General features: G+C 34.4%; 1 pseudogene; it reads right to left on the reverse strand.

Moving 5' to 3' along the window:
- Positions 1-348: 348 nt before the first annotated feature.
- Positions 349-25594, reverse strand: LOC139900319 (ras-related protein RABH1e-like; annotated as a pseudogene).
- Positions 25595-26000: the final 406 nt, after the last annotated feature.

Below are 26000 nucleotides of genomic sequence, written 5' to 3' on the forward strand. Positions count from 1 at the left end.
TTTATTGACCACTGACACGTAGATTTAACTATTTGAATTAGTACGTAGTACATTTTTTGAAAAGGTTGTTTGAATGGAACTAAATGGCATAATATCATGTTTATTAATTGTGACGTGATGTTATATATGACGTTTTTTCATTTGATTATTGCATACGTAAGCAGAAACTTATCTAATGTGAATACACAGTATATATATTTCATGAACAGTCAACATGTAACTTGTTGTGAACACAAATTAGCTCTTGAGTCCTGATTTGATAGTCTTACTTTTAAAAATGAAACTACACACCTTCAAAGTACCAAATTTGTCAAGATATTTAAATTCGTATTTTATTAGATTGATCAGGTAACATAGAGATATCAACACCCCCAACAAACTCATCATTAAGCATAGTATTGGAGATATAGGATATAAAAGATGCAAGAATAATATGTTCCAAAATAAATAGATAAAAGTGAATGACTAGTTAGTTGAAGTTAAAGTAATTCAGCAGGCACAACCTCCACCTTGCAGATCGGCATGGTTCGGTTTTGACGTCAATTTTAAATTTACATCAACCATGTCTTCCTGTTTTGTGGAGAAAAGTGTTTCCATTCCTTGTAACGCAGCAGCAATATTTCGGAATAAAGGCTGCAAAAAACATAAATTCTTCAATAGACACATAGTTATAGACAAAAAGTGTGTACATTTAATTAGTTTGTTGTATTGCATCCAACTATTTTCGACTTAGAAAGCGCAATTTAACCATTTTGTCACGCTTTTGGAACACATGCAACAATTATAGGTGACGTTATATATTTTCCCTGTAACATAAAGCATATTACCTTGATTTTAAAATCCAGCTTTTGCTCTGGTTTTCACAAATATGACTCCTCCATGTTCACGAGCTTTCTCATCTCCTTTTTCAATCGATACTTGCCTGTTCAAGAACAATAAAATTCATCACCATCAAAACAATTGCAATTTCACGACAATATGTAATGAAATAGAGATGGAACAAATAATGTCAAATACTTTGGGTGACTTTCACTTATATGACACTTTTAAAGTAAACATTTACTTTATCAATCTGAGCACTAGAGATATAGATAAGAACGAGTGAGAAGGTACCTGCGCATTGCCGCATAAAATGATTTAATTCTGTACTTTGAGCACAATTTTAATAGTTTCTAACTACAATACGCACATAACGATCATAATTGATGTAAAGAATTTATATACTATTATAAATGAATTCGCTCATATTCTACATTTTAATAAAACTAACGTAATCTGTAAGGGGAAAAAATGTAATATAACATCATGACATCATCAAGGTCACCATTCATGGGGCTTACACTAATAAAATATATAGTAATATGGGTCGAAATTGACACTTCTATGAGAAATAGAACAAACTATATACATGGCCCGCGCGCTACGCTGCGCGATTACAAAGAGATATCTACAAACATAATACATACGGAATGCTATTAACGTTCAGTTACATTGTGTTCCTAGTTAAAAACAGTATGTTTTTGTAGATATTACATCATGAAAAAAAAAGCGAGACTTTATCTTTCGTCGAGGCTTGAGCTAGTGGTACATGCTTCCACCCTTCCTCAACTGACATTCACAAACATCAAAATTAGTCACCTTCATATATAATTATATTCGGCTTCCACTATTGAAACTTGTAACAACCCAACCCGATAACCGACCATAAACAGTCCCAAAAAAAAAAAATTTAAAAGCTGCTGGACAGGGGAGTGCGCGGCGCACATCCCCTGTAGTGCGCGGCGCGCACAGAGCATTCCAGCTTCTGTCCGAACTGTTTTTACACACAAAAAGATGGACCACTTCCCGACATTTTTAGACCGAACGCTTTTCACAACAAACTTATATATGTAAAACTAACACGAATCAAACATAAAAATGATGTTTTACAAGCGGGGCCCACATGACCCAAAATACAAGTTTAATACAAATTTAGAGTTTCGACCACCAAAAAGTTTAAGTTCCAAACTACACAATGAGCATGGCGTTTGGGATTAAACTACCCAACTACCGGTCAAACTCCAAGAGCTACTAAAGCCAAAAGCGTCCCCTAGCATCAAGCGGGATCTCTAGTCCAATACGATGCCCTTACCCTTGTCCAAAACCGAACCTATAAAATGGTAAATAACGAGAAGGTAAGCAAAGCTTAGTGAATGCAATAATTATACGAATACATATATAATTATACCTACTTGCATACACTTACACAAACCGCAAACGTGCTAGCAATACAATTAGCTTATCATCACATTAACAAGCTATAATCTCCAATACCACAAGCTAGCAACAACCGCATAATAATATAACTCAAAATGATATAATATGCTTACAACACAAGTAACCATGGTCGACCAATAGTACAAGGGAACGGCGCTCGCGAAAACGCCATCGGTGTTCATAACATCCATTAGGGCACTTAACACCTCGCACCACTAACCCCTAGGGTGGCACCTTAACACCTCGGCACATCACCCCGAGTGGCATCTTAACACCTCGATGCAACACTCATTATTTTACGGAGTGGTGTCTTAACACCTCGACACTACACTCCTAGGTGGCATCTTAACACCTCGATGCTACACCCGAGTGGCATCTTAACACCTCGATGCTACACCCTTCACGTGAAACGTGGTGTCTTAACACCTCGACACTACACCTTTCACGCTACAACAAATAGATACATTATATACATACGCATATAATTATTCCACTCACCTTAACAATTAGATGACGATTTCAACCTCCACAAGCTTCAAAGCAAAGTACCTAATATAATAAGTACTTGATCAACACACAAGCTAAGTGGACTCAATACTAACACTTACACATGAGCATTTAATGACTTAATGTATTAAATCGCCCATTTATACCAAAATCGTCCAATTAAAGTCAAGACCACCACTAATCACTTAAAAGTTAGTGATTAAGGTCCAACAACACCAACTAATACATAATTAGGGTAATTCATACCCATCTTTCCAAACTAGGTCAATTTATTACCCAAATAACCATTTTAAGACAACACACCCATTTCGGGTCATCCACTAACTAACCAACACCCATTTACTAAATAACTAGGTGTGTTAGCAATTAACTCACCAATTAGGGTTCATAAACATCATTTAATACTTTGAAACCCTAGAATAGTCACCAATTAGTATTCAAGACTCAATTTTACCCAAAAACACCCAAAATCACCAATAATGGGTTTTGTGTTCATCATTTACTCAAACCCTAACCCTTACACTAAATCAAAGTAAGGAAAATAAAATTAGAACATACCACAACTACCACAACGAAGCTAGAGATAAGATGAACGACTTTAATGCTTGAACTTTAACCCAAAACAAGCTCCTTCCTCTTGGATTTAAGCTTTCTCTCTCAAAAATCACAATCTCTCTCTAGAATTAAAGTTAAAGTGATAAGGTTGTTGATAATGGAGTAATGGTGCTCCACAAACTGACCTATCTGTCTTTAACCCGTCCATAAGTGAATTTACCAAAATGCCCATCAAAATATCTGATTTAAAAAGCTGGAACCCGGCTACAGTAAGGGTGCGCGGCGCGCTCCCTTTAGTGTGCACGGCGCGCACTAGGCTCAGCTCACTCAGTGACTTCTGTTTAACTGCACAACATCACCCACACTCTATGTAACATATTTACACTGCTGTACAAACTGATTAGGGTCTTACAACTCTCCCCCACTTATTCGGAGCGCGTCCTCGCGATCCAAGCCGCATGACAAGAGGGAAGATAAACCAACACGAATTCTTCGGGCTCCCAAGTAAACTCGAAACCCTTACTACGACGCCATTGAACTTTAAAAGTCCTAACCTCTTTATGCCTCAACCTTTTGACCTTCTCATCGAGTATGGCAATCGGCTCCTCAATATACTCTAACTTATTGTTTAGCTCAATTTCGTCTAACGGCACCCATGATGAATCATCCGCAAGACACTTACGGAGATGGGAAACATGAAATGTATTATGAATCCCCGCAAGCTCTTCGGGTAATTCCAAATGATACGCGACTTCACCAACACGAGCTAAAACTTTAAAGGGACCAATAAACCGAGGAGCTAACTTTCCCCGTTTTCGAAATCGAATAATACCCTTCCATGGCGAAACCTTAAGCATCACCATATCGCCTTCTTGAAATTCGATCGTTCGTCTACGTTTGTCGGCATACGACTTTTGTATATCTTGAGCCTTTTTCAAATGTTCCCGAATAATATCAATCTTGTCATTCGTCTCTAAAACCAAATCGGTACTCCCGATTTCTCTTTGACCCACTTTTCCCCAACAAATGGGAGTTCGACACCTCCGCCCATAAAGCATCTCATAAGGTGGCATCCCGATACTAGTATGATAACTATTATTGTACGAGAATTCCACCAAAGGCAAATGCTCATCCCAACTACCACCGAAATCAATAATGCACGCCCGTAACATATCTTCCAAAGTTTGATTCGTACGTTCGGTTTGACCGTCCGTTTGAGGATGATACGCCGTGCTCAACTTCAATTGTGTACCCATATCCTCATGAAACTTTTCCCAAAATCGAGATGTAAAACGGGTATCTCGATCCGAAATAATAGATATAGGAACCCCATGTCGAGCGACCACTTCCTTGATAAACAACTTAGCCAAGGTCTCTGACGATATCGCTTCTTTAATGGGAAGAAACAAAGCACTTTTCGTCAACCGGTCAACTATCACCCAAATCGTATCAAATTGGGTTCTCGCCGTTTTAGGTAACTTTGTAATGAAATCCATGGTAATGTGCTCCCATTTCCATTTCGGGATTTCTAACGGTTGCAACTTACCATACGGCTTTTGGTGTTCGGCTTTTACTTGTAAACACGTGACACATTGCTCAACATACTTCACAATATCACGTTTCATGCCCGGCCACCAATAATCTTTCTTCAAGTCGTGATACATTTTTGTCGCGCCCGGATGAATGGAATATTTTGACTTATGTGCTTCATCAAGTAGCACCCGTCGGTAATCACCCATCTTAGGCACCCACACCCTTCCTTGAAAAGACAACAAACCACGCGGTCCCATAGTAATGAACTCCGATTGGCCCACGATTCGTTCCGTATGCTTGTTGTGAACATAAGCCTCTATTTGAATCTCACCAAGCTTTTCAAGAAAATCGTTGGTAATAATCAAACGTAACGACCCCACTTTTATCGCCGGATGTTGACTCTTTCGACTCAACGCATCCGCGACCACATTCGCCTTACCCGGATGATAAAGTATTTCACAATCGTAGTCTTTCACCACATCCATCCACCTACGTTGGTGATAATTCAAATCTCGCTGATTAAAGAGATGTTTCAAACTCTTATGATCCGAATAAATCGTACACTTGACACCATACAAGTAATGGCGCCAAATTTTCAACGCATGCACTACCGCCGCCAACTCAAGATCATGAGTCGGATACCTCGTTTCATGTTCCTTTAATTGTCGAGAGGCATAAGCGATGACTTTACCTCTTTGCATTAGAACACACCCGAGACCATTTAAGGAAGCATCACAATAAACCACCATGTCTTCAACACCTTCCGGTAACACTAACACCGGAGCTTGACACAACTTCTCTTTTAACAATTGAAAAGCAATTTCTTGCTCGTTCTCCCAAACAAACCTCGCATTCTTCCTTGTCAATTTCGTCAACGAAGAAGCGATCTTAGAAAAATCGTGGATAAACCGACGATAATAACCGGCCAATCCGAGAAAACTTCGAATTTCCGTAGGCGTAGTCGGTCGTCCCCAACTCTTCACCGTATCGATCTTCCCCGGATCTACTTGAATACCATTTTCGTTCACAATATGACCAAGGAATTGAACTTCCCTTAGCCAAAATTCACATTTGGAGAACTTTGCATACAACTTCTCCTTTCGTAGCGTCTTCAATACTTCACGCAAATGATGTTCATGTTCGTTCATACTTTTCGAGTAGACTAGTATGTCGTCAATGAACACTATTACCGACTTGTCCAACATAGGTTGGCACACTCGGTTCATAAGATCCATGAATGTCGCTGGTGCATTCGTAAGACCGAAAGGCATCACAACAAACTCAAAATGCCCATAACGCGTTCGAAAGGCCGTTTTCTCAATGTCCTCCTCACGGACCCGCATTTGGTGATAGCCGGACCGTAGGTCGATCTTAGAGAAATACGTTGCACCTTGAAGTTGATCAAATAAATTGTCAATCCTAGGTAATGGATAACGATTCTTGATCATCACTTTATTCAACTCACGGTAATCAATGCACATACGCATACTACCATCTTTCTTCTTCACAAATAACACCGGAGCGCCCCATGGCGAAGCATTCGATCGAATAAAACCCTTCTCGAGCAAATCTTGGGTTTGATTTAACAACTCTTGCATTTCCGTTGGTGCTAAACGATAAGGAGTTTTAGCAATGGGAGTAGCTCCCGGAACCAACTCAATAAGAAACTCAACTTGTCTTTCCGCCGGAACACCCGGTAATTCGTCCGGAAAAACGTCTTCGAATTCACTAACAACCGGAATTTCACGAATAGGTGGTGGCTCATTGCGAGTATCAACAACATGAGCAAGGAAAGCCATGCCACCGGTAACAACAAAAAGACGTTGTGACGACCCGGAAATTTTCGACTAAATTTAAACTTTATCTTTATATTATTCTGACACGATAAGCAATGTTTGTTAAGTTAAATCTCAAGGATTTTAAACTATGTTTATACATTCATTTAAACCTCGACCAAATTCCAATGATTCACGAACCATTAAATGAACATATATGAATATGTATGTATATGTGTATATGTTATAAATTAAAAATGTCAACAAAGTATTTAAAAGTATAATGCTTTATATGAATGTATTTGTTTCAATATGATTATCGACGAAATTAAAAAAATATATATTAAATGATTGAATTATCAGAAACATTGAATTATGATTACAAGTCTCTGTTGAGAGGTCCACTATGATTTGAGAAATCTATTCCTCTTAACGATATTCAGAATAATTTGTAAAGCTATTTATAAATAAAAATAAAAAGTGTCATTTACGAAAGTTAGACAAAAGCTATTGGAGAATTGGTTTCCATAATATTCTATTAATCTATTTTCAAACGTACAAAAACGTTTTCAGTTTAAAAAGAACTTTATTATTAAAACGTATATAACTTTTATAAATATCTAGAATCACTTTTGACAACTCATTACTTAACCAGTATAATAAATATAACGATATTTATATTTTTTTTCATTAAATATATATAACGATTTAAATTAATATTATATATATTTATACACGTATTATACATACATAGTTTTTATATTTTTACTATACTTTAACTTTACCTTTACTTTACTTTACCTTTACTTTAACTTTAATAATTCACTTTAATAATTCATACTTTAATAATTCACTTTAATAATTCATACTTTAATAATTCACTTTAATAATTCATACTTTAATAATTCACTTTAATAATTCATACTTTAATAATTCACTTTAATAATTTATACTTTAATAATTCACTTTAATAATTCATACTTTAATAATTCACTTTAATAATTCATACTTTAATAATTCACTTTAATAATTCAAAAATCTTTTATAAATAGAATTCAATAGGTTTCATTATTTTATAGAAACTTGAAAATATATTTCTCTAAACTCTCTCAATCGATTTACATATATATATATATATATATATATATATACACATATATATATATATATACATATATATATATATATACATATATATATATATATACATATATTTATATATACATATATATATACATATATATATATACATATATATATATTTGCTCTATATTATTTCAAGATATTATTAGTATACATAAAATATTACGACGGAGTGATGTCCGAGTGATTTCAAAATAGTTTTTTGAATGAGTCGAAGCTAAGGAAATTATGGGTTATAGCTATGGAGGTGATGGGTATGGTTCATGGGTATGCTCGTGAGGTCAATCTAGTTTTTATCATCTCCGTTGCGTCTACGTACTTTCCTGCAATATTGAATCTCAATATTGATACGTGAGCACTCATAACTTAACTTTTATATATCAATAGTGTATCCCTGACTAGTGCTCGAGTATATAGGATTATGCATGCTTGTACATTCGATATTGTCCATAGATAGGTTTGTTGAATCCTGAATTAGATACATATGCTACTGAGATAGGGTATATGATATGCATGTCATTGGAAAGTTAGCGAAAAATTAAGAACTTTTCATTTAGATATCGAATGGTTTCGATGAACGGATTTGAAGTTATAGTCAACTGAATTTTAGTATTATTGTTAAAATGATTATTATTACTATCGTCGTTATTATTTTAATAGAAATATCATTGTTATTATAAAATATCATTATTACTATTATGTTAGTATTATCATTTTATCATAATAACATTTTTAGTAAATATAAATATTGTTATTTTTTTTATAGAATAATAATAATTATTATTACAAAATAATACAACTTTTACTTATTATTATTATGATCAATATTATTTTATCAAATAAATAGGGGATACAAAGATATTTTTCACCACGCGTAATATAATTACATTAATAATACTTACCACTATAGTTTTACGATATTAAGTGAACTTTATAAATTTTACTACTTAAGATATATAAAAGTATATTTTATCATATATAAACGTTAATATAAATTTTTATTAATAAATGACTTTTATTGTTATAAAATCTAATAAATATATTTAAATATATAAAACGACTATAGCTAAGTTATATAATAAACACGTATAAATTTTAGAAGTTATTTTGGGTCAAGTTGACTTTTGCACATTAGTCTCGAGCATTAGGATTGTGGTACACTATGACTTGACCAAAAATTGTTAGACAAATATTGACCAACATATAAATATATATAATTAATATAGGTTCGTGAATCCGAAGCCAACCTTGCACTTGCTAAATGACGTTATATGTATTTTTACTACGAAATACAGTATGGTGAGTTTCATTTGCTCCCTTTTATATATATCTTTGGGACTGAGAATACATGCGCTGTTTTTATAAATGTTTTACGAAATAGGCACAAGTACTAAAACTAATTCTACGCGGGTTTAAACCAGAAATATACCCTTAGCTTGGTAACATTAAACTACTTGTCTATGTACGGTAGGCGCGAATCCTAAAGATAGATCTATTGGGCCTGACAAACCCCATCCTGACTATGGGATGCTTTAGTACTTCGGGGTTATTTTAAACACACCCGATCTGGTGTACTTCAGAGGGTAAAACATGAACGTTAAGGCTTGTTACCGGGTGCCTACAACTTATAGAATACTTTTATACACTTGCGAGTGTACATATATTTATAAACGGAAATCTTGTGGTCTATTAATATATTGAAATGATTATTATGATAAACCTATGAACTCACCAACCTTTTGGTTGACACTTTAAAGCATGTTTATTCTCAGGTATTAAAGAAATCTTCCGCTGTGCATTAGCTCATTTTAAGGATATTACTTGGAGTCATTCATGGCATATTTTGAAAGACGTTGCATTCGAGTCATTGAGTTCATCAAGATTATTATTATGTCAATTATAGTTGGATGTATTATGAAATGGCGTGCATTCCGTCAACTTTCGTTGTAAAGAAAATTTGTCTTTTAAAAACGAATGCAATGTTTGTAAAATGTATCATATAGAGGTCAAAATACCTCGCGATGTAATCAACTATTATGAATCGTTTATAATGTATATGAACGGGTCCTTTCAGTTGGTATCAGAGCGGTGGTCTTAGCGAACCAGGTCTGCATTAGTGTGTCTGACTGATAGTCGTTAGGATGCATTAATGAGCCTGGACTTCGACCGTGTCTGCATGTCAAAAGTTTTGCTTATCATTTTTGTCGGAAATTGCCTGCTTATCATTCTTAGTCTAGACACGTCTTACTGCATTGATTGCATGAATAGTGTATAGACAAAATTCATATCTTAGCGTATCTGCTAATCCATATCTTAGCGTATCTGTTACTGTAAACTTTGCCTGACATATCCCGTAATTTCCTCCGTAATCTACGAAATCTTTTGCGCTATATATATAGATATTCTATGTAATTAGAATACCACCCGATAGCCGAAAAATCATTTCATATCGAAAAATTCTTTATTCAATCGAACAAAATGGAATTCGTCATTAGTTCAAGTCCCTCGAATTCAGATATGGAATCCCACTCAAGCTCCGAAAGCAGTGTGACCGGAATGGATCAACCAATTAGCCATCATCTATTATGAATGAATTGGGGATAGGTTCGTAGCCTCCTCAATAATTGGAGACAAGAAGAAGGTGATCCCTTCCATCCACCACATTGCCCTCTTGGCGATGAACCTGAAGCACTTACCAGTGAACTGGTCTGAAACACCATTTTCTCTCTCATTTTCAGAGTATCTCGTCACGATTATATACTACATCAAATTCTAGATTTTATTTATCCGCTCGTCCGAACCGACAATCACCCCGATGTAATAGAAGAAGTCAACGAGCTTCGCGCTCGAGTAGTGGCTTTAGAGAATATGGTGCAAGGGTTACAAACACCAACAAATAACGAAGTATTAATTCATAATTTCAATTTTATTGAATAAATACTCCGTAAAAGTTATGTAATTTCTAAAGTCTTTAGGGATTATTCAGTTCTAGTTTCAACCGTAAATCAAATGAGTTTAATTTAATATTAACTCATTAAATCTATGTTACATCTGAAGAAAATATGCACATATATATTTTCATAAAGACTGTAATAAAATTCTGTTGTACAAAATATTAATTGTGAAATTTTTTTTTAACGGGTAGGTAATACCCGAGAGATATATAAATTCACAAATTAATATATTACATTTTTCGAATCTGATTAAGCAAATCATCAACTATACTCTCAAAATCTCACAACAATATACATTCTTGTATAAAAATCAAAACAACCATTCTCACCCAAATTTGATTACGCATTCTGATTTTGACAAATCAAAATCCAAGTCATGATTTAACAGAAGACATCACTCTTAGATTCCTACATCTTTCAAAGCTATACTTTGACTTCAAAACCGTGTTAGAACATCATATGTATATTAACGATTACAAACTATGTTCAAACTCTCCGAAGTTTTCGAAGACACTTCAAACAATGAACAACCGAGATGATGATCCAATCACATATTACCCACATTTATGTACCTAAAAAGCTCTCGAAGCCAAAGTCATAGTTCGACGCGTATCCGTGTCAGACCCTTTGGCATTTATTAGCTAAAATGACTTTTCAATTCCTTTTCAAAGTAGACAGTTTTGTCACAGCTCCAGCAAGTCAACTTCGACTTTTCAGTCGGACTAGTCTTATTATAACCTCGATAGATACGTTGCCCTTTCGTCATCGTTACTGGGGACCTTTCATATCTCGCCACCTTAGTAATAAACTTACCAACAACTTCAATTATCTTTGACTTTTCGAAAAATCATTATATTTATTGAAATCACATCATTTACTCATTCGCATCTTGTAACGAGAATTGTCATACGAATCATCGAAAAACAGTAACCAGTATTTTGAAATCTCGCAGCATGTCTACGCCAACAGTTATATGTGTACGTAAAACGTCTATCTCCTGGACTTACATACTTTGAATGTGAAGTTCTGAAAAATATTCTGAACTGCAAACTAGTTCTTGAAATGCTGACGAAGCATCAAAAACTGTAAACGATCTTAACAGTAAAAAGTTTGATGACAAAGAATAGTAAGTTGGTAAAGCTGAGAAAAAGAGAAGGTTTGAAACTGGAAAACGGATTGAACAGGCTATGAAGGAGGCTGTGGACAAATCACAAAGACTAAATTTTCCTTCAAAGAATCCAAATGATTCAGTGCCTGCTAAAGTCATTAACGAATACCTTACTCTTTATTCTAAACCTTTACAGACAAATCTTCATCATCATCCATCAATATTAGAAATTCTAAGATATTATCATATCTTTCATTATAAATATCCGCGATATTTCTGAAGATATTTTCACAACTAATCTTATCTGAAGTCATTTATCTCTTTGCGCTATCAGTGTTACATCATATAAGAAACTATTAGTTTCTATATTCTATAAACTTTCGAGTTTAAATTATGAATGTTTTGAAGTAGTGTTGGGAACTGAAGCATGAGTTAGTATAATATAATGACACTTGATCAACGTGATTATATTACAGTAAGTCATGCTGAGTTTCTAATGGGACATGACGATTCACAGTCCATGCCGTCATCATGTTCCATGTTACACGACTCTTGTATTCTATTTAATCTCTAAAAATATCAAGAATATATTTTCTTGATGATTCGGTCTTTTCAGGGTATTCTGGTAAATTAACAAATCAAGATCGTGCCATTACCATTTCCTTCTTAGAACATTAACTATGTTCATTCTGAAATTCATATCTGCGAATACTGGACCATTACAAACGTTGCTTAATCGCAAGAAGAAGAAACGAAAGGACAAAACTCCAAAATAGAAATTGGAGTATAAATCGCAGCAAATAGAAGGGAGCATTAACTTGGATGTCAATGATTATAGAAGACAAAAGCAGGGGCTTTGAAATATAAGGGAAGATATAAAACCCAACAACCACCCAAAAATTATAAACCGTATATATCGATGCATATAGCAATATAAAGACACGGAAGAACTAAAAACACTATAAAACCGAGAATATAGTAGAAGTAAATAGATTCTTCCGGAGGCAGATGAAAAAGAAGAATGACAGATATGAAAGTGAGGAGTATATCGAGAATCAGTACTGGATGAAGCATATTGACAAATACTTTAAAATATGAGTTGAGGGAGAAAGAATAGAAGGTGTGAGTTGTAAGGAAACGAAGGAGGTGGATTTATAGTGAAATACCCGACAGAGAAATCAAGATGGATTATCGTATTAATTCGAAGAGAATCATAGTCTCCTTAATCACCGAAGCATCAAATCCAACATAGATTACAAAGATTTTCTTTAAATTCGGAGATCAATTGTGATGACGTCAAAAGATATGATGAATCACTATAATCTTATTTCCTTCATTTACGATAACTTCCCTCATACGCTTTGAGTAATCGAATTATTTTATCCATACTTCTTAGACATGATAAAACTTCATAATCGTCATAATAACATTCTCATTGTTAGCCATAACGATCTCTATCAAATTTCGGGGACGAAATTTCTTTAACGGGTAGGTACTGTGACGACCCGGAAATTTTCGACTAAATTTAAACTTTATCTTTATATTATTCTAACACGATAAGCAATGTTTGTTAAGTTAAATCTCAAGGATTTTAAACTATGTTTATACATTCATTTAAACCTCGACCAAATTCCAATGATTCACGAACCATTAAATGAACATATATGAATATGTATGTATATGTGTATATGTTATAAATTGAAAATGTCAACAAAGTATTTAAAAGTATAATGCTTTATATGAATGTATTTGTTTCAATATGATTATCGACGAAATTAAAAAAAAAATATTAAATGATGGAATTATCAGAAACATTGAATTATGATTACAAGTCTCTGTTGAGAGGTCCACTATGATTTGAGAAATCTATTCCTCTTAACGATATTCGGAATAATTTGTAAAGCTATTTATAAATAAAAATAAAAAGTGTCATTTACGAAAGTTAGACAAAAGCTATTGGAGAATTGGTTTCCATAATATTCTATTAATCTATTTTCAAATGTACAAAAACGTTTTCAGTTTAAAAAGAACTTTATTATTAAAACATATATAACTTTTATAAATATCTAGAATCACTTTTGACAACTCATTACTTAACCAGTATAATAAATATAACGATATTTATATTTTATTTCATTAAATATATATAACGATTTAAATTAATATTATATATATTTATACACGTATTATACATACATAGTTTTTATATTTTTACTATACTTTAACTTTACCTTTACTTTACTTTACCTTTACTTTAACTTTAATAATTCACTTTAATAATTCATACTTTAATAATTCACTTTAATAATTCATACTTTAATAATTCACTTTAATAATTCATACTTTAATAATTCACTTTAATAATTCATACTTTAATAATTCACTTTAATAATTCATACTTTAATAATTCACTTTAATAATTCATACTTTAATAATTCGCTTTAATAATTCATACTTTAATAATTCACTTTAATAATTCATACTTTAATAATTTACTTTAATAATTCAAAAATCTATTATAAATAGAATTCAATAGGTTTCATTATTTCATAGAAACTTGAAAATATATTTCTCTAAACTCTCTCAATCGATTTACATATATATATATATATATATATATATATATATATATATATATATATATATATATATATATATATATATATATATATATATATATATATATATATATATATATATTTGCTCTATATTATTTCAAGATATTATTAGTATACATAAAATATTACGACAGAGTGATGTCCGAGTGATTTCAAAATAGTTTTTTGAATGAGTCGAAGCTAAGGAAATTATGGGTTATATCTATGGAGGTGATGGGTATGGTTCATGGGTATGCTCGTGAGGTCAATCTAGTTTTTATCATCTCCGTTGCGTCTACGTACTTTCCTGCAATATTGAATCTCAATATTGATACGTGAGCACTCATAACTTAACTTTTATATATCAATAGTGTATCCCTGACTAGTGCTCGAGTATATAGGATTATGCATGCTTGTACATTCGATATTCTCCTTAGATAGGTTTGTTGAATCCTGAATTAGATACATATGCTACTGAGATAGGGTATATGATATGCATGTCATTGGAAAGTTAGCGAAAAATTAAGAACTTTTCATTTAGATATCGAATGGTTTCGATGAACGGATTTGAAGTTATAGTCAACTGAATTTTAGTATTATTGTTAAAATGATTATTATTACTATCGTCGTTATTATTTTAATAGAAATATCATTGTTATTATAAAATATCATTATTACTATTATGTTAGTATTATCATTTTATCATAATAACATTTTTAGTAAATATAAATATTGTTATTTTTTTATAGAATAATAATAATTATTATTACAAAATAATACAACTTTTACTTATTATTATTATGATCAATATTATTTTATCAAATAAATAGGGGATACAAAGATATTTTTCACCACGCGTAATATAATTACATTAATAATACTTACCACTATAGTTTTACGATATTAAGTGAACTTTATAAATTTTACTACTTAAGATATATAAAAGTATATTTTATCATATATAAACGTTAATATAAATTTTTATTAATAAATGACTTTTATTGTTATAAAATCTAATAAATATATTTAAATATATAAAACGACTATAGCTAAGTTATATAATAAACACGTATAAATTTTAGAAGTTATTTTGGGTCAAGTTGACTTTTGCACATTAGTCTCGAGCATTAGGATTGTGGTACACTATGACTTGACCAAAAATTGTTAGACAAATATTGACCAACATATAAATATATATAATTAATATAGGTTCGTGAATCCGAGGCCAACCTTGCACTTGTTAAATGACGTTATATGTATTTTTACTACGAAATACAGTATGGTGAGTTTCATTTGCTCCCTTTTATATATATTTTTGGGACTGAGAATACATGCGCTGTTTTTATAAATGTTTTATGAAATAGGCACAAGTACTAAAACTAATTCTACGCGGGTTTAAACTAGAAATATACCCTTAGCTTGGTAACATTAAACTACTTGTCTATGTACGGTAGGCGCGAATCCTAAAGATAGATCTATTGGGCCTGACAAACCCCATCCTGACTATGGGATGCTTTAGTACTTCGAGGTTATTTTAAACACACCTGATCTGGTGTACTTCATAGGGTAAAACATGAACGTTAAGGCTTGTTACCGGGTGCCTACAACTTATAGAATACTTTTATACACTTGCGAGTGTACATATATTTATAAACGGAAATCTTGTGGTCTATTAATATATTGAAATGATTATTATGATAAACCTATGAACTCACCAACCTTTTGGTTGACACTTTAAAGCATGTTTATTCTCAGGTATTAAAGAAATCTTCCGCTGTGCATTAGCTCATTTTAAGGATATTACTTGGAGTCATTCATGGCATATTTTGAAAGACGTTGCATTCGAGTCATTGAGTTCATCAAGATTATTATTATGTCAATTATAGTTGGATGTATTATGAAATGGTGTGCATTCCGTCAACTTTCGTTGTAAAGAAAATTTGTCTTTTAAAAACGAATGCAATGTTTGTAAAATGTATCATATAGAGGTCAAAATACCTCGTGATGTAATCAACTATTATGAATCGTTTATAATGTATATGAACGGGTCCTTTCAGACGTGCCCGTGCAAAAGTGCATATCGGCACCTGTCTCCTTCGCTTATCACCATGAATAATTAACTCTCCCCCACTTAGGGTCTTCACACGAATAAACTTATCATGGCTTGCAATATCAGCTCTATAACGATCGAGCCAATCCATACCAACGACAATATCAAAGTCGTCCAAGGTCATTGGAATAAGATCAATTTTAAAGGTTTCGGCACCAAAAACAACATCACAATTTTCACACACATCAACCACTAGCACCGTCTTGCCGTCCGCTATTTCGACTTCTATCGGACGACTTAACTTAGCTAACGGTCTATTAAGTTTAGGCACAAATTTAGGAGACACAAACGACAAATTTGCACCGTTATCGAAAAGAATCCTCGCCGGATTAGAATTAACCATGAAAGTACCTGAGACAACTTCGTTCGATTGTTTGGCTTCATCATTAGTCATCAAGTAGTTGTGACCCCTAGCCGTACCTGCCGCCTTCTCTAACCGCTTCACATTGTCGTTTCGCAAGTCGGGACACTCCTGCTTCTTATGCCCTTCTTTGCCGCAATTAAAACAAGTGACTTTGTTTCCGGAAGATGGTTTCGGACACTCACGAGCCATATGACCCGGTTGCCCACAATTGTAGCACGTATAAGAAAACCCACCGGTAGTGCCCTTCTTTGCACTATTGACACTTTCGGCCCCCCTCTTGCTCTTGCTCTTGCTCTTCTTGCTTGAGGCGTTAGAGTAACTAAAACCTTCAAACTTTCTTTTGGAAAACATGAAATCACTCTTTCTTGGAACCTCCGGCTCAAAACCCCGAGCCAACTCGAACAATTCATCAAAAGACTTAGCCATACCCCGACTAATCTTCCCCTTGTACTCATCATTCAAAGTACGGTAGAAATCCTTCATGAGCTTATGATCATCACCAACATATTCCGGGCAAAAACGAGTCTTTGCCAAGAATGTGGACTTGAGGGTAACCAAATCCATGGAACCTTGTTGCAAATGGTGCAACTCGTCCCGGATTCTATCGAGGTCGGAAGAAGTTCGGTATTCTTTGAAAAATTCTTTCTTGAACTCTTCCCAAGTCAAGCCCATACATTGTTCTTCGCCATATAAGTTGATCTTATCGTCCCACCACAACTTAGCTTCCTCCCGCAACATGCTTGAACCAAACCTTGTTTTCTTCTCAGGAGGGCATTCCGCTGTACGGAAAGCTCCCATGATATCGGAGATCCAACATGTACTCTTCAAAGGATCTCGCACCCCATTAAACATCGGGGGTTGAGTGTCCTTGAAATTCTTATAATAGAAGTCCCGCCTTCCTTCACCTCCTTCACCGCGAGGATAAAGGTTTCTAGCATCAAGGGCCTCTTCGATAGTAGCCTTCATTTGTTCATTTATCAAATCGGTCACCTGCCCATTGACCGAATCTTGAAAGACCTTTCGGACGTCCGTAAGAAAATCCGCTTTTAACTTTTTAAAGACGGCCTCAACCTTGGCCGAAAACTCGGCGTCCTCGCTTGTACTTCCGTTATCATGATCGGGACCGTTTCTCGTCTTCATTCTATAAAACGAAATAGGTTAAACCACAAAAACGAAAGGACAATTACATGTGTATATACATATATGCCACACTACTCCATCTCGCTCAACAATCGTCGTACATTGCTTGTTTAACACGATTTGCGCTCGTAACAATGGTAGCTAATCATTGTTATGCGAGCACGTCGCATTAACTTGCTAGTACAACGTCCATCTCGCTCGATGCCCGCTAAACATACATAACAAATAGCGCATGATTAGTTTACATAAACCTATGCACAAACCAATCCCGATCCGACCCAAAGTCCTACAAGTCCCGCATAACGCACACACAAAAAGTCTAAGTCTAGGCGCCTATCTCAAGTCACCTAAATCCCTTAGACCATGCTCTGATACCACTTGTAACAACCCAACCCGATAACCGACCATAAACAGTCCCAAAAAAAAAATTAAAAGCTGCTGGACAGGGGAGTGCGCGGCGCGCATCCCCTGTAGTGCACGGCGCGCACAGAGCATTCCAGCTTCTGTCCGAACTGTTTTTAACACACAAAAAGATGGACCACTTCCCGACATTTTTAGACCGAACGCTTTTCACAACAAACTTATATATGTAAAACTAACACGAATCAAATATAAAAATGATGTTTTACAAGCGGGGCCCACACGACCCAAAATACAAGTTTAATACAAGTTTAGAGTTTCGACCACCAAAAAAGTTCCAAACTACACAATGAGCATGGCGTTTGGGATTAAACTACCCAACTACCGGTCAAACTCCAAGAGCTACTAAAGCCAAAAGCGTCCCCTAGCATCAAGCGGGATCTCTAGTCCAATACGATGCCCTTACCCTTGTCCAAAACCGAACCTATAAAATGGTAAACAACGAGAGGGTAAGCAAAGCTTAGTGAATGCAATAATTATACGAATACATATATAATTATACCTACTTGCATACACTTACACAAACCGCAAACGTGCTAGCAACACAATTAGCTTATCGTCACATTAACAAGCTATAATCTCCAATACCACAAGCTAGCAACAACCGCATAATAATATAGCTCGAAATGATATAATATGCTTACAACACAAGTAACCATGGTCGACCAATAGTACAAGGGAACGACGCTCGCGAAAACGCCATCGGTGTTCATAACATCCATTAGGGCACTTAACACCTCACACCACTAACCCCTAGGGTGGCACCTTAACACCTCGGCACATCACCCCGAGTGGCATCTTAACACCTCGATGCAACACTCATTATTTTACGGAGTGGTGTCTTAACACCTCGACACTACACTCCTAGGTGGCATCTTAACACCTCGATGCTACACCCGAGTGGCATCTTAACACCTCGATGCTACACCCTTCACGTGAAACGTGGTGTCTTAACACCTCGACACTACATCTTTCACGCTACAACAAATAGATACATTATATACATACGCATATAATTATTCCACTCACCTTAACAATTAGATGACGATTTCAACCTCCACAAGCTTCAAAGCAAAGTACCTAATATAATAAGTACTTGATCAACACACAAGCTAAGTGGACTCAATACTAACACTTACACATGAGCATTTAATGACTTAATGTATTAAATAGCCCATTTATACCAAAATCGTCCAATTAAAGTCAAGACCACCACTAATCACTTAAAAGCTAGTGATTAAGGTCCAACAACACCAACTAATACATAATTAGGGTAATTCATACCCATCTTTCCAAACTAGGTCAATTTATTACCCAAATAACCATTTTAAGACAACACACCCATTTCGGGTCATCCACTAACTAACCAACACCCATTTACTAAATAACTAGGTGTGTTAGCAATTAACTCACCAATTAGGGTTCATAAACATCATTTAATACTTTGAAACCCTAGACTAGTCACCAATTAGTATTCAAGACTCAATTTTACCCAAGAACACCCAAAATCACCAATAATGGGTTTTGTGTTCATCATTTACTCAAACCCTAACCCTTACACTAAATCAAAGTAAGGAAAATAAAATTAGAACATACCACAACTACCACAACGAAGCTAGAGATAAGATGAACGACTTTAATGCTCGAACTTTAACCCAAAACAAGCTCCTTCCTCTTGGATTTAAGCTTTCTCTCTCAAAAATCACAATCTCTCTCTAGAATTAAAGTTAAAGTGATAAGGTTGTTAGTAATGGAGTAATGGTGCTCCACAAACTGACCTATCTGTCTTTAACCCGTCCATAAGTGAATTTACCAAAATGCCCATCAAAATATCTGATTTAAAAAGCTGGAACCCGGCTACAGTAAGGGTGCGCGGCGCGCACTAGGCTCAGCTCACTCAGTGACTTCTGTTTAACTGCACAACATCACCCACACTCTATGTAACATATTTACACTGCTGTACAAACTGATTAGGGTCTTACAAAACTATAATTTGCAGCTATAACTTTAACTATTCAAGAAGGTAACCAACAAATTGAGAAAATCTAAAGTTCAAATCTAACATGACAAAATGCCATACTTTCGACATGCATTTTAAAGAAAAATTTTGTTCTTTCCATACACATCATATCCGTCTTTGATTAATATTCGTATAAAAGAACTCTTAATAATCTTAATCTTATTATATTCCTTAAACATTCAAAAGGAGGCACATACTTAACATTAGCATGATAAAAGAAATATAAAAACTTATTTTTAACCTCTAAGGTACTAATTTTTTTTTTTAAATAAATAGTTAAACCTTTTAGCTCAATGAAGAATCTGATGCACTGTGTTAGAAGATATCATTCCAGCACCTGAGACAACATTATATTTAGTCAGGGATATCAAAATAAACGCTTAATGGATGTAGTAATCAATAGGAAACAAAAATAATAAATGCACTATAGTTGATTCCAGTTGCACCATCAACAATTTAGGTTACCATCGATGACAAAATACCTGTATCAAAAATAAAGAAAGAAAATGTTACATTCATGAATCGGTGTATTTAACAGTAATGGTATATTGGTAAATGCATTTTAATTTTTTTTTTAAATAGACTATGACTATGTTCTAAATTTATACCTGATAGCACGATCCGAAGGAGGATATCAATTGATAAACTCGTGAGATAATAGCAACGTATTAATTTGTTGTCTAGTGACGAAAGCAAAAACATTGTTAGGGTAACACTTAATCTTCAATAGTAGCAAAAAAAAAATCATAAACAGAACAGAGGGATGCTTAACAGCTGATTGTAAACACACATATTGGCTAAGAAAATCAGGAGACTATCTTTTGACTGGTGAGACAACTTTTACCCGTTCAGGTTAACGATACACTTATCCTCATCAATAGTCAAAACCCTTAAATTTTTACCTTCAAATTCACCGATTTTTAACTCAACATTCTCATTAACAGCTTTAATCAAATCTGCAACCAATCTTAATTCCTTTCTAAACATCCTATGATTTTTCTCATGCCACACAAAGTAGACAATTGCAGCAACTACAACTCTATTTATAATACTCCAGATATTAGCTTTTAATGGATAGTTAGCAAGACAGTTGATAATATCCATTGATTGATCATAACCACCTATACAAATATTATAGCTATATTGGATAGTATGTAATTTACAAACCTCATTCTTCGACCCATTTGGAAGTCTGCCTACCTGTCAATTTACAAAGGTAGTTACTTTTCTATGCTTTAGAAGTAGTCGTCGTTACAAAACTTATTGATATCCAAATAACAAAAGTATTCATTGTTCTCCAAAAAGTAATCAAGAGTTACTAAACTGACTTACCTGGTCTATGTGGCCTAATCTTTTTTTTTCCTTCTCTGTTTCCGTGGTTTGTGCGGTTTGTGCAACTGTTTAAACTAATCTTTTTTTTTTCTTTTTTTTTTTCCGTGGCTTGTGCAGCTGTTAAACAGATGGATAACAATAACCATACGGATAATAAAAGTAATATAATGAAAATAGTAATATTAAACCACATGATGAAGCCAAATATACAATATGAAACTGCAGCACAAAATGTTATAAGGTTCTACACTATATAGAATGAACTCATAAACAACCATAACAGGATTAATCAAATGCAAAAATACATACAAAACAAACCTCACTATATACCTTCATAATGACAGTAATTAGTTGTATCGTCCATTCGTGATTGTGGGTCAGAGCCTTGCAATGGACACAAATACTTGTGCATACTCTTGAGCTGGAGCACCAAACCTATGGACCTGACCGCAATCTTGCATTAACAAAAAAGAAAAATAATAAATCAAATGCAACGCAATAATCCATCAGCTAATTAGAACACGGGAAGTGACCACCTATACTTGTAAAAAAAAAAATTTAATCAAAATGTTATCTGTACCATTTCAGGAGATAATTTTCAATCGGAAAACAATCAACGGGTTACTCCATGCGCAGCGTAGAGACACCTAAGAACAATATCAAGCAAAAACAACAAAAACTAAGAAGCAATCAAGCTCATTTATTTGCATAAAGTCATGTGAGAAAAACCGGATCACCATGGCTGCAATCTGGAGGTAGCTACGCCAAGCTGTGAACACATTTTTTCTAAATCCCTTGTAACCCAAAAATCATCGCGGAGAAGATAAACGCATATTCTTGTCTCTTCTGGACAAATGCTGCAGTTCAACACAAAATGAGTAACAAATTAATTGAACTTCTTAGAAACATTAGCATATAAAATTTGAAACAAATATAGGAACTTCAGGTAATAGACAACAACAATTGAATAGGAAGTAGCAAACAAAAACATTAAAACCCTCATGTAATCTCACTATATCCACATATCAATCCATTACCATCATTAACTGAATTCAACACTATACACATAAACAAATTTATTCGGTTAGTGAGTTTTACTTTGAAAATGAAGGTTCGAAGAAGCAATGAAAGGTTTAGTCACTAAGTATTATAGGCTTAGAAAGATATTATAGGTGTAAAACAACCTAAATATATATGCTTTTCAATTCACATAAATCATCATCATCATCAACTCATCAATATATACTCATGGATTTACAATAAACGAAAAAGACAAATACAGATGCACTGTCCGTTAAACATCCAACAATCACCAAGACAACAACAACACAATAAAAAGCGAAAATAATGAATTAAATAACAATAGAGCATAATTTACAGTAGAAAAAAATGCTAAAAAATAAAGAAAAAAAGATGAGCAAAATACCTATATATTAATTGCAGTTACAAACATCTAAACCTGCAGTAACAAAAACATTTTTTTAACGAAATCACACAGTTAGTAGAACAAAATTTAAACAAATGCGACAACATTAGTATCATAAAAAAAAAATAGAAACCATTATTCCTATATATTATGAATCAAAAGATGAAACAACTTTTGACCTTAGTCAAAATTGAAAAAGAAAACCCTAAAATCGAGCTCTAAGTCCACCCAAAGAAACGAAAAAAGAGTGAAGAAGAAGGAACATACCTGAATCTGTTTATGGAGTACACAATTGATTCCAGACAGCACCTGTTATCCCAAAAAAAAAGTACACAATTGATTCGGGCAGGTGGCGGTTCGTGAGCAGTTGGTTTTTTGGAAGCAGTGGTGGTGGCGGACGTTGATGTTGGTGGTGCCGGTAGCGGTCGGTGTTGGTGGTGGTGATGGCGGTCGTGGTGTTGGTGGTGGTGGTGAAGGAGTGATTAATAAGGATGAAGAGGGAGGAGGGACAAATAAGATGGTTGGATGCAGATGATATCAGTTGCTAGGGTTAGGAAAGGAAGAAGGAAGGTTGTAGAAGATGCGTGAAGGGTGAGAAGGTGGGGGTTTTTTATATGGGAAAGGGGATGTCGTTTGGATAGCGTAAATGGGCTAAAACGACCAAAATTCGGGTGACAATTAGTATATAGGAATAATAATTTCATAATAGAGTTGCATACTATGACCAGTGTTAAGAAAACCATCATCTTAAATTCATGAAATAAGCAGATTAACAAGTAAAGTTGCACCTTTTGTCCGCAACATCAGTTTTGTTCCCAACAAGAACTATAATCACATCGCTTCCTCGCTCAGTACGTACTTCATCTATCCACTTTGAAGTGTTTAAAAATGACTTTCGATCTGAAAGATAACAAAAGTTACTTATCAAAAGGTCTAAGACATAGAAATACATGTCTACTGTGTCCTATAACACTCTGTTTAATCAACGATATCAGTATAAGCGCAACATATTTTAAAAAATAAAGTGCCAACACAAACGTTTTTTACTTTTTGAGGTAGGTGCTACTTAATTTTAAAAAACGCCAACACGGATGTGTTTTAGTTATTAAGATAGGTACTACTTACCGGCAACATCATATAACCGATGAATCTCTTATATAACTTGGAATGAAAGTCCTAAATCTCTCTTGCCCAGCAGTATCCCTAAAAGGTAAAATGTAAGCAGAGGAATAACATAACTTATTTTTTTAGATAAAAAAGACAGTGCACAAACTTACCAAAACTATAACAGAACTGTTCTATCTTCAAGATCCATTGTTTTAGACAAGAAATCGATGATATCCCGGAGTTGATATAAATATCATGTATGTATAAGATTTCAATTATCATGGCATCAAAACACCCTAAAAATCAAACTTCAGAGTGCAACACAATATTCAACTGAGTATGAAGCGCATACGGCATAATAACATGTCTCCTTGAAGATAGACGATCTCAATCAATTGTGAAATAGTGAGTGTGTGCGCGCGCGCACTGGCGCGTTCAGTGCAACCGTCGTTCATTACTATTTACTACTAATAAAACAACAAGTTACTAGTGAATATAATAGAGACAAATTTTCAGCAGCATACTTCTGTAATCCATTGGAGTTTAGGTTATTATTTTGAAACTGTGTATGGTGTTACGCCAAACGATTACCTGATTACATAACCAATTTTCTGTTAAACCTCGTTGATAATCAATAACATCCACAACCTAATTAGCACAACTAAACATCTCAGAGTCATAGTATCTATAATCGATTTAAACTGTACCAGGTAAATGGTATCGAATTTGTTATACGTGAATTTGGTAATAAATTAATAATACTAGTTTTACCGACGGATTGATCGCCCAAAAAACCTAACTTATATTTCGCAAGAGGTGAATAGTCGACTGAATCGTCGGAGTTTAATTCTGATGTTGGTAGGAAGAAGATGGAAGGCGCGATGCGAGTCTCAAGGGAAACGATACTCCAGAATTTAACATGGAGCTACAGCCAAATTCAAAAGTCAATATAAAGCCCAACTATGCCATTGGGCCGAAAACTGCTTGATGGGTTTACTTCTTGTTTTTTTTTTTTTTAACGTCAAATTTGCATTAGTGGATCATTTATTTCAACGACCCTCATCATTTGCACTCACACGCTCTAGAAGGAAACTCCTACCTGGGTTGCTTGACAACTGATCGCAGGACCTGAGTTGTTTGGCAACTAATCGCAGGAAATTGAAGAGAAAATCTTCCGCCCCCAGGAGTTGAACCCGGGTTGCTTGGCAACTAATCGCGGGCCCTTCCACACTGAGGCATGATACCATTGAAGCAAACCTTCATTGGTAAATTAGGTTGCTTGGTTGGGTTTCTTCTTGTGAGCAATTGGGCATGATATTTCCTAGGTAAATTGGTCAAAATGATCTCATTTGCAACAGGATTGAAGCTACAAATTGGCTATATATACTTTCTCAAATGTCTCGATGTCGCCCATACACCCATTTGTGTTCCACTGTCGTCTACAAACTTTCAAAAAATGTACCGATGTCACCCACTATACTTTTTTTTACCTGTAACGAAAACAATTGATGATGTGGGTTCTAAGTAGTCATGACACGTCAGTGATACATCGGAATAGAAACTGAAAGTATATGGGCGACATCAGAACACAACTGAAACTATATGGGCGACATCGGGGCATATAAAATGAAAAAAAAAGTTAAATAATTAACA

The sequence above is a fragment of the Rutidosis leptorrhynchoides genome, chromosome 3 (genome assembly GCF_046630445.1).
Source record: "Rutidosis leptorrhynchoides isolate AG116_Rl617_1_P2 chromosome 3, CSIRO_AGI_Rlap_v1, whole genome shotgun sequence".
In the NCBI taxonomy this organism is placed as follows: domain Eukaryota; kingdom Viridiplantae; phylum Streptophyta; class Magnoliopsida; order Asterales; family Asteraceae; genus Rutidosis; species Rutidosis leptorrhynchoides.